This window comes from Vigna umbellata, chromosome 4, assembly GCF_029865625.1.
Source record: "Vigna umbellata cultivar VRB3 chromosome 4, Vumbellata_1.0, whole genome shotgun sequence".
NCBI classification, from domain to species: Eukaryota; Viridiplantae; Streptophyta; class Magnoliopsida; order Fabales; family Fabaceae; genus Vigna; species Vigna umbellata.
The window spans coordinates 31,495,756-31,504,762 of NC_142168.1; the positions used below are offsets into that span (position 1 = coordinate 31,495,756).

General features: G+C 38.3%; 2 long non-coding RNA genes across 2 annotated transcripts; one reads left to right on the top strand and one right to left on the bottom strand.

Moving 5' to 3' along the window:
* The first annotated feature begins 1,958 nt into the window (after positions 1-1,958).
* LOC148199902 (uncharacterized) lies at positions 1,959-5,721 on the top strand. The gene is made up of 2 exons (XR_015786340.1): positions 1,959-2,832; positions 5,467-5,721. It is a non-coding gene; the product is annotated as an uncharacterized LOC148199902 (long non-coding RNA).
* A 303-nt stretch (positions 5,722-6,024) lies between these two features.
* Positions 6,025-8,422, bottom strand: LOC148199903 (uncharacterized). Its single transcript, XR_015786268.1, has 2 exons — positions 8,141-8,422; positions 6,025-6,372 (listed from the first exon to the last, which is right to left on the bottom strand). It is a non-coding gene; the product is annotated as an uncharacterized LOC148199903 (long non-coding RNA).
* Between the last annotated feature and the right edge of the window lie 585 nt (positions 8,423-9,007).

Below are 9,007 nucleotides of genomic sequence, written 5' to 3' on the forward strand. Positions count from 1 at the left end.
TGTATTATACAAATAGTGTTAGATTCTGAATTTGAATGGAATTAAATGTATAAAGGTTGGAATATATGCTGTAATGTGATATGTGTGAATGCATGAGATGTGATAATAACTGTAAGGAATGCATTTTATGATGTTGATATGAGATTGTGGAGAGGTTTTGTAATTATATAATGTGAATTGAGAAATATGAGTATGATATGAATCTCATGGAGAGATTCTGAAATGTTATTGTATTAGTGTATATGTTGATGTTGAGGGTCCCGTAGTTGGAGGTTATCCTGATACTCTAATATTTCATCCAGTCTCAAGTAGAGAAGGATGAATTATGTGGTGAGAGGAGCAGGAGGTCCTGGTCTATGTGCCGGTTTTGGACATAGTGAGGGGACTAACCTTGTGAATGGTATGGAGTATTTTGAAAGTGTATTTGTAAGAAAAATTTGAAGTCATCACAAGTGCATAACCTCCCGTGACCGCTCATCAACGTATCATCCGGATGAGTGTCTAGTAGGAATTGTGGTATGATGGTAAATGAGGATGTCTGACATAAATTTTATATGATGTTTATATCAAAGCATTTATGCATGTTTTATAACTGTTGTGTTGTATGTTAGCTCACCCTTACTTGTTTGTTTGTGCCGGAAAATCTTTTTGCGATGATCGTATAACGTAATTGTTATACGGGAGCAGATGAAGGATTGTCGCGTGATCATGTGCAAAGGAAGGAAGAGATGGAAGAACAAATTAGAAGGATTCAATATTATCTTTGTAGTCAACTCTGAGCTTAAATCTTATATATAGATTCAAGTATGAGGTTACGGGGTGTTACCGTAAATGTATTATTACAACATTTAAAATTTTGAATTTTAAAGGGTGAATTTTTGGGATGTTACATTAATGGTATCAGAGCAGTTCGTCCTTAGGATGAACTCTGTGTTGTGGGTCTATCGTGCCTTCTCTGTGAAGAATTGAGTCTAAATGGTATAATTTACCATTTCCTCTAAGTCTATAATAGTAGAGTGTGTCTCTAACTAGAAGTTTTGAGAACAGAAAACGTCTTGATAAGAGTAATGAGGGTGCACACTCATGGCTTTTACCATAGATGGTTTTCCTTTCTTAAATCTGAAGGTTTGAGGTAAGAATGAGTTAGAGTTTAGTGTTGTTTCCTGTAGTAATTCCTGTTTTGCTCTTGCTTTTGTGGTAGTGTAATGTGCTCGATAGTAGTATAGGAAAGTATATTCAAGGGCAACTTGAATTGTATACCTTTATTGGAATTGGTTTAAGCCCTTGAGACAAGTTCTTGCCTCGAAGATAGGAGCTAGAAGACTAAAAGTTAAGCTTCGGAGGACGAGTGAAGATATTGGAGTTTAGAAGTAATGTTATAGGAGAAGAAAATTTCAAGAAAACAAAGTTAGAAGATCTTATCGTACGTTCGCAAAAAGTTCAGAGGTTAGATTCAGGAAGCTGTGGATAAGCATGGTTGTAGCAAGGTTTGAGAAATGAGTTGGGTTTAGTATATCAGTAACGTCAACAGTCAGAAGAAATGGAAGTGTTGGTGAGAAACGGAGTAACACTGTGAGAGTTTGGTAACATGAATCTAGGTATCAGTGATTATTGGAATTTGAATAAGAAAGTGGTGGATGGCCTAAAGTTTAAGTTAAGAAAGGAATAGAAAATTCTAAAATGGACTAAGGGAAATAAGTATCAAGAAAGGAAGTAGAAGGAGAGGATTTCGAGAGGCAGTCAGATGAGGCATAACATGAGGTCTTTGAAGAGGAATGAAGTATTGTTAGGATCTTAGGTTAAGTGAAAAATTTGAAGGAAATGATCAAGTTTTACCAGCAAGTGGATGATTCAGAGTCAAGTTTAGTTGGATGTTTCAAGATTAGTAGTTCACGCAGAAGAAAGGTTTGAGCATAGGCTAAGATGCAAGGTTTCAAATGATAAAGAAAAGATATGTCTCTGTCAATCAGTGTCTTTAGGCAAGACCTCCTGGAAGATCATGATTGCTTCTTAGTGTTATCACCTATGGAAATGACTCAAGTCTCAGATCTTGCGGCGCAGGAGAATCGGAGTATAAACCTCGTTGTTGTGAATGACTTCTTAGATGTTTTTCCTGAAGAAGTTTCTGGTTTACCTCCTTCACGTGAGCATGAAGATCACCTAAGGTCAGTGTTTGAGGTTGAGAGTATGCAAGCCAGAAAGGATTTGTTAGTTCAAGTGCAACCAGTAAGGATTGAGGACGAACTGTCAAACGAGTCAAGGTCATCTGGGATGGTAGAACAGGCAACTCTACCTAGAAGTTAAAGGATGATATGGGAGAAACCTACCTTGACTAGTTTTGATAGGCATAATTTTCGAGGACGAAAATTTTTGTTGTTGGGGAGAATGTAAGACCCGTTTTTTTTGTTAGAGTAGTGGGGGGTATGGTGGGGACATGGTGGTCACCCATCACTTGCATTATTTGAATGCAATTATTGGGGTGCTTGGTTACGGGGGAGGGTCTCATTATTGGGGTGCATTATTGGAGTGGAAGGAGAGGAAGGGAAAAAGACGGGGGGAGTGACACCTCTGTGGTGGTAGCTGGGAACGAGGGAAAACTCTCTCTGCATGGACTGTGAAGTGCTGGTCTCCAAAGCTGGATGTGTGCCTCCTGGATATGACGGTTGCTGCTCACTCTGCTGGACGGTGGACGAAGATGACTGGACGGGTTGCTGCACTTCTTTGATGGCTGGTGCTCTGCCGATTTGTCGGATCGGAGAGCATCTTCCCCACTGGACTTGGAGATGGCTGGACCGTGTTGGTAGCTGCAGCTTCTTCCTTTTCTTCCAAGAGGTAAGGGGAGTTTGATTTACTTCCTTGATTTTGAGATATTTTGTGGTTACTGTAAATCTGGGTAAAATTTGGGAAGAAGGAGATGAAGATTAAGGTTTCTGGGTTTTCTCTGCATTTGTGCGATTCTGCAGAATTCTGCAGAATGCACGTTCGTCCAATTTTGGTGAGTCAAAATTGCACGTTCGTCCAAATTTGGTGAGTCAAAAGTGGACGTTCGTCCAATTAAAGTGTAGAACGAGTGTTCGCTCCACTAACGCTCGTAGTCGGTCTAATTAACCGTTCGGTCTTGCCTCCTTCATTAACGAGCGTTACGTTCGTTCTGGGATTGTTCTGTGAGCGTTCGGTTTTGTGTTTTAAGGTTTCGAGCGTTCGCGTTCGTCCTTAGGTGAAGTTGTTATGCACAAGACATTCGTCCAAGTTACTCGACCAATTAGTGGTTGGCAGGAATGGGTTGAGCGTTCGTTTATGGTGATATAAGGTAACGAGCGTTCACGTTCGTTGGTAATTTAGACGTTCTTCCATAAGTGTTATAGTGAGCGTTCGTCCTTAAATGTTATAGTGAACGTTCGTCCTTAAATTTTATAGTTAGCGTTCGTCTGTTATAATGAACGTTCGATTTCGTATTAGGAGAGTGTTAGCGTTCGTCCTTCATTGTCAGTGTAACGTTCGACCTTGGTTTAATTGTGTTAGTGAGCGTTCATCATTAAGCTGGTATTATTAGGTTTGAATCCTGGACGTTCGGTTTTGATGTATTAGTGTACGTTAGGCCTTAGTGTATTAGCGATTTATAGCGTTCGATCTGGATAAGGTGTCCTGAGGTTTAGATTATTAGCGTTCGGAAATATGGAATTGTATTCAGCGTTCGACCTATAGAGTATGATTTTCTAGCGTTTGCGCAAATAGTCTAAAGTCAAATGAGGTTAAGAAAATACGTTCGTTCTTGGTAGTAGCGTTCGGTCTTAATCATGCTTTGGCTTAGGCATTTAGCGTTCGTCTTGACGGGAGAGCGTTCGGCTTTAAGGGTTCGGTTTAGATCATGAACGTTCGTTTTGATGAATTAAATAGCGTTCGGTCATAAGTTGCTTATTCTTAAGTTTGGATCATAAGCGTTAGTTCTTGGATATCAGTGAGTGTGAAGCTCGTTCTTAACTTGGTATTCTCGGGTAACAATCCTGAGCGTACGGTCTCGATAGCGAACGTCCATAGGTTGTAGAGAACGTTCGTCCTTAATCGAATATTCTAAAGTTTGAATCTTAAGCGATCGATCTCAAAATCTGTTAGTGATTGTTAGCGTCCGATCTTGATCACTTAGTCTTAGGCTTCAATCTAAAGCGTTCGGTCATATTATGTGTTAGTGAACGCTCGGTCTTGATAACGTTTCAGTTAGTGAGCGTCCATAGTGAGCGTTCGATCTTGGTGATGTTTATGGTTAGTGATCGTTCATATGGAACGGTCGTTCTCGATGATGTTTGTCCTCGGGTAGTACTCGTCATAGAGAGTGTTCGTCTTGATGGAGGTTAATCGTTGAGCGCTCGTCCAAACAGTATTGAAGTCAATAGGGTGTTCGGTTTTGAGCGTTCGGCCTAGTGTTTGATCTCTCAGTGTTTGTTCTATGACTGTTCGGTCAAGGTTCGGAGTTTTAGCGTTCGGTTCAATAGTACATGATTCCCTAGCGTTCGTTCCAAGTATGACCCAATCAAATAGTGTTCGATAGATGGCGTTCGGCAGATAGCGTTCGGTCTCAGAGCGTCCGTCCATGTAACGTTCAGCAAGTAGCGTTCGACCATTAGTGTTGTTCTGTAGCGTTCGCCCAGTAGCGTTGTCAGTAGCGTTCGGCCATTAGCGTTCGGCCATTAGCGTTCGTCCAGTAGCGTTGTCAGTAGCGTTCGGCCATTAGCGTTCATCCTGTAGCGTTCGTTTAGTTGATTCGATGAATAGTGCTCGTTCAAATGTATTATACAAATAGTGTTAGATTCTGAATTTGAATGGAATTAAATGTATAAAGGTTGGAATATATGCTGTAATGTGATATGTGTGAATGCATGAGATGTGATAATAACTGTAAGGAATGCATTTTATTATGTTGATATGAGATTGTGGAGAGGTTTTGTAATTATATAATGTGAATTGAGAAATATGAGTATGATGAATCTCATGGAGAGATTCTGAAATGTTATTGTATTAGTGTATATGTTGATGTTGAGGGTCCCGTAGTTGGAGGTTATCCTGATACTCTAATATTTCATCCAGTCTCAAGTAGAGAAGGATGAATTATGTGGTGAGAGGAGCAGGAGGTCCTGGTCTATGTGCCGGTTTTGGACATAGTGAGGGGACTAACCTTGTGAATGGTATGGAGTATTTTGAAAGTGTATTTGTAAGAAAAATTTGAAGTCATCACAAGTGCATAACCTCCCGTGACCGCTCATCAACGTATCATCCGGATGAGTGTCTAGTAGGAATTGTGGTATGATGGTAAATGAGGATGTCTGACATAAATTTTATATGATGTTTATATCAAACATTTATGCATGTTTTATAACTGTTGTGTTGTATGTTAGCTCACCCTTACTTGTTTGTTTGTGCCGGAAAATCTTTTTGCGATGATCGTATAACGTAATTGTTATACGGGAGCAGATGAAGGATTGTCGCGTGATCATGTGCAAAGGAAGGAAGAGATGGAAGAACAAATTAGAAGGATTCAATATTATCTTTGTAGTCAACTCTGAGCTTAAATCTTATATATAGATTCAAGTATGAGGTTACGGGGTGTTACCGTAAATGTATTATTACAACATTTAAAATTTTGAATTTTAAAGGGTAAATTTTTGGGATGTTACACATGACGATCTTCGATTAGTTCCTTTATAAAATTTTCATATGTATGGATTAGTGTTTGCAACTTATAAATAATATGAATAAAGGTAGGTAAAAAATAATATTATTGAATGTAGATATGCGTGAAATAATTAATGATATAGGTTAAATATATTTTTTATCAAATTAAATGAAATTTGAAATTAGTTTATTTTAAATTTTGATCTCATTTAGTCTTTTAATACTACGTAATGGGAATTTAGTTTTTTAACTAAACATTATTAAGTTTATTTGATGTTTTAAACATGTTTCTTAGTTAATATTTTTCTTTTTTAATATATATATATATATATATATATATATATATATATATATATATTGTAACATCCCAATAAATAGAAATCTCCATTAATCAGAACTAATTACATTTACAGAAAATACAGTGCAGTCTTTAAATATAAACAGCAGCTGCTCAAAAGGATACAGCACGTACATAACAGTATTTACAGTAGTTTCCGTGTTCAGAAATTCAGCCAAACTACAAATACCAGTTCTGATTAATCTATTCTGCACAACCGTATACAGAACTGTCAAAATACAGTACAGAAAAATCTAATATCTACTACGGAACTAATCCCTACTGCTCCGATTTGACTTCAACTTCCACCAAGGTGGCATCCTCCAAATTTTCTTCTTCCAGCAATGATTCCAAGGGTGCTTCGCCATCTGCTCACATCCACAACGGATGATCATTGCATTGACAAGACGGACATACAAAAACAGCAGACAACACATGGAACATTGCAAGGGTAAGCTTATATTGTTTAATAAATACAACATACATACAGTTCATGATTCAATTCACACATTCATCAAGTAACTTAATCATATAATTTAACATATAAATATATATATAAGACAGACCGTCCGGACTGTATGAACCATGTAGTTACAGGCGTCCTTGCACACAAGTGGTGTAATAGCCGGGATATACCTAATCAGCTTCCACTTGAGGTTAATCATTCGCCCCTGCTAAGTGAGAGATACGAATGACCTCCTGCCATTCCCACACATGACTACCCCCTTCTACGTGAAGATGAGCATCACGGAATATCAGGATGGACCAAGCCAGCATTAACTAACCACGGTCATACTTTACCAATTCCATATTCAATCATATATGAGACGTTCCTCCTTGGAACGCTCGTTCAATTCCATAATCGTATAATCATATCACATAGTGTTCAACCATCAAATCCTTTCATAGTTATAATCTTTCCATTCTGTGTTCCACTCTCTTAACATTAACGTCATGCATTCTTTAATCCAATAAAACGAACTTATTACAGAACCTTTGATTTCACGTTTCTGAACAAAAGAAACGAACTCTTATTCATTGATGGACGTTAAGAATTCTTAAAGAATTTAAATGAGATTGAATTTAGAAGTTCAGAATAATACTTAGAAGATGTTGAGTACAAGAACTTTAGGTTGAATCAAGAGAATAAATATCTTACAGAATAACTTAGATAAATAACCAGAATATTCAAAGTACAGAAAACAACTCTTACTGTCAATGAACGAACGTTCAGAAATTTACTTTGGACGAACGTCAATTACGTTCGCTCAGAATTCAATAATAAGGACGAGCGTTCAGTTAGAAACCGAACCCTGCTTTGGACGAACGCTAGGTCAATGACCGAGCACGAATTAAAACGAACGCTGGATATACACCGAGCGCTATTTAAGACAAACGCTTCGGTATAGGACCGAGCGCCAGTTCGGACGAACGTTCAGTATAAGAATGAACGCTCTGTAGAACGAACGTTCGACATAAGGTCGAACGACATTAAGGACGAACGCTTGACTTAAGGCCGAACGTCACTTATTTATAAAGTCTTAAATATTTAAACATTGCTGAGCTAGACGAACGCTCAGACCATCAACTGGGGACGCTCGTTCTCGAGCAGAATTCTTTCCAAATGAAAGAATTCCAATCTAAGTAATTTTACTGAAAGCCGAACGGTTTAAGACCGTACAGGGACGAACGTCCTTTATCAGTGGGAAAGAGTAAATTCCAGATTTTTCAACTTTAACAGAATTTTTCCAGATTTCAAATTTATGAATTTTACAACTTTCCTTCCAGATTTAATACATTAAAATCATACAGATTTCAACATTTGAATCATTCCAACTATACAATCAACATATTCCATTCATACATAATCAAATCAACATGCATTTGAATCAAATCAACCACAACCTGTATAATGCATATATCAGTATTCATTCATGACAGATTCAATCAATCCACTCATTCCAATTCTATAACATTCATACACCTTTCATACGTATCCAACGCAACATGCAAATGAACCAGAATTCATATCCCATATCAGTAAACGTTCATAATGCTCAAACATCAGATTTCATATACATGCAACTCAGATTATAAAATCAAGCAGTATGAATTAAACATATAAGCTTCCCTTACCTTATCAAGCAGTTCACTTCAATTGTTTAGAGTTTCTCTCGTGCTCTCACAGCTTTCTATCAGAATTTCACTCAACCACTTCCACTTAATCTAACACACCAAAACCGTAAGCAGATCAGACTTCTAACTCATGCATGCAACCAGAATTTTGGTTTGCATGAACCAAATGGACGAAGATGCAGAGATGAGAACTTACCAGTTCAGTTCTCAATTCTGTTCGGATCAGAATGAGATTCACAGTGCAGGGAAGGCTTCTATGGTGTCTGAAATAGGATTGGAGGAATTGATAGTGAGTGAATCTTAGTGGAGAAGATGAACACGGTTTAGAGAAAACCGGCAGAGAAATCGAAACAGAAATTCTGAGAAGGAGATGAAGCATGCAGGAGGAAGAGGGAGAGTTTCCAGAATTATTTTTCTCTTCCTATGCAGAATAAACTCCCCAACCTCCACACGCCACTTGTCTCCCACTAACCATTCTCAGAATGCTCAAACCGTGACACATGGCAGCGCATGCAGTGGAAGTGTGAGTGCATTTTGACGTGTCACGGTGCATTAAAATAGTGATCAGAGAATGAATTAGTGTGTATTAATTATCAGGTTCTCACATTCCCCCTAACTACAAAAATTTTCGTCCTCGAAAATTCTAAAGCTTACCAGGGAATAGGTGAGGATACAATTTCTTCACAGCCTCTTCCACCTCCCATGTTGAGTCACCCGTCTTGGCATTCCACACCACTTTCACGAGATGAACATTTTTGCCTTTGTAGAGTCTGGTGCGGCTGTCTTCCACACAAACAGGTTGCATTTCCAGTGTTCTGTCTGGGCGAATTTGGATATCTTCTAACTCCAGTACGTGAGATGGATCAG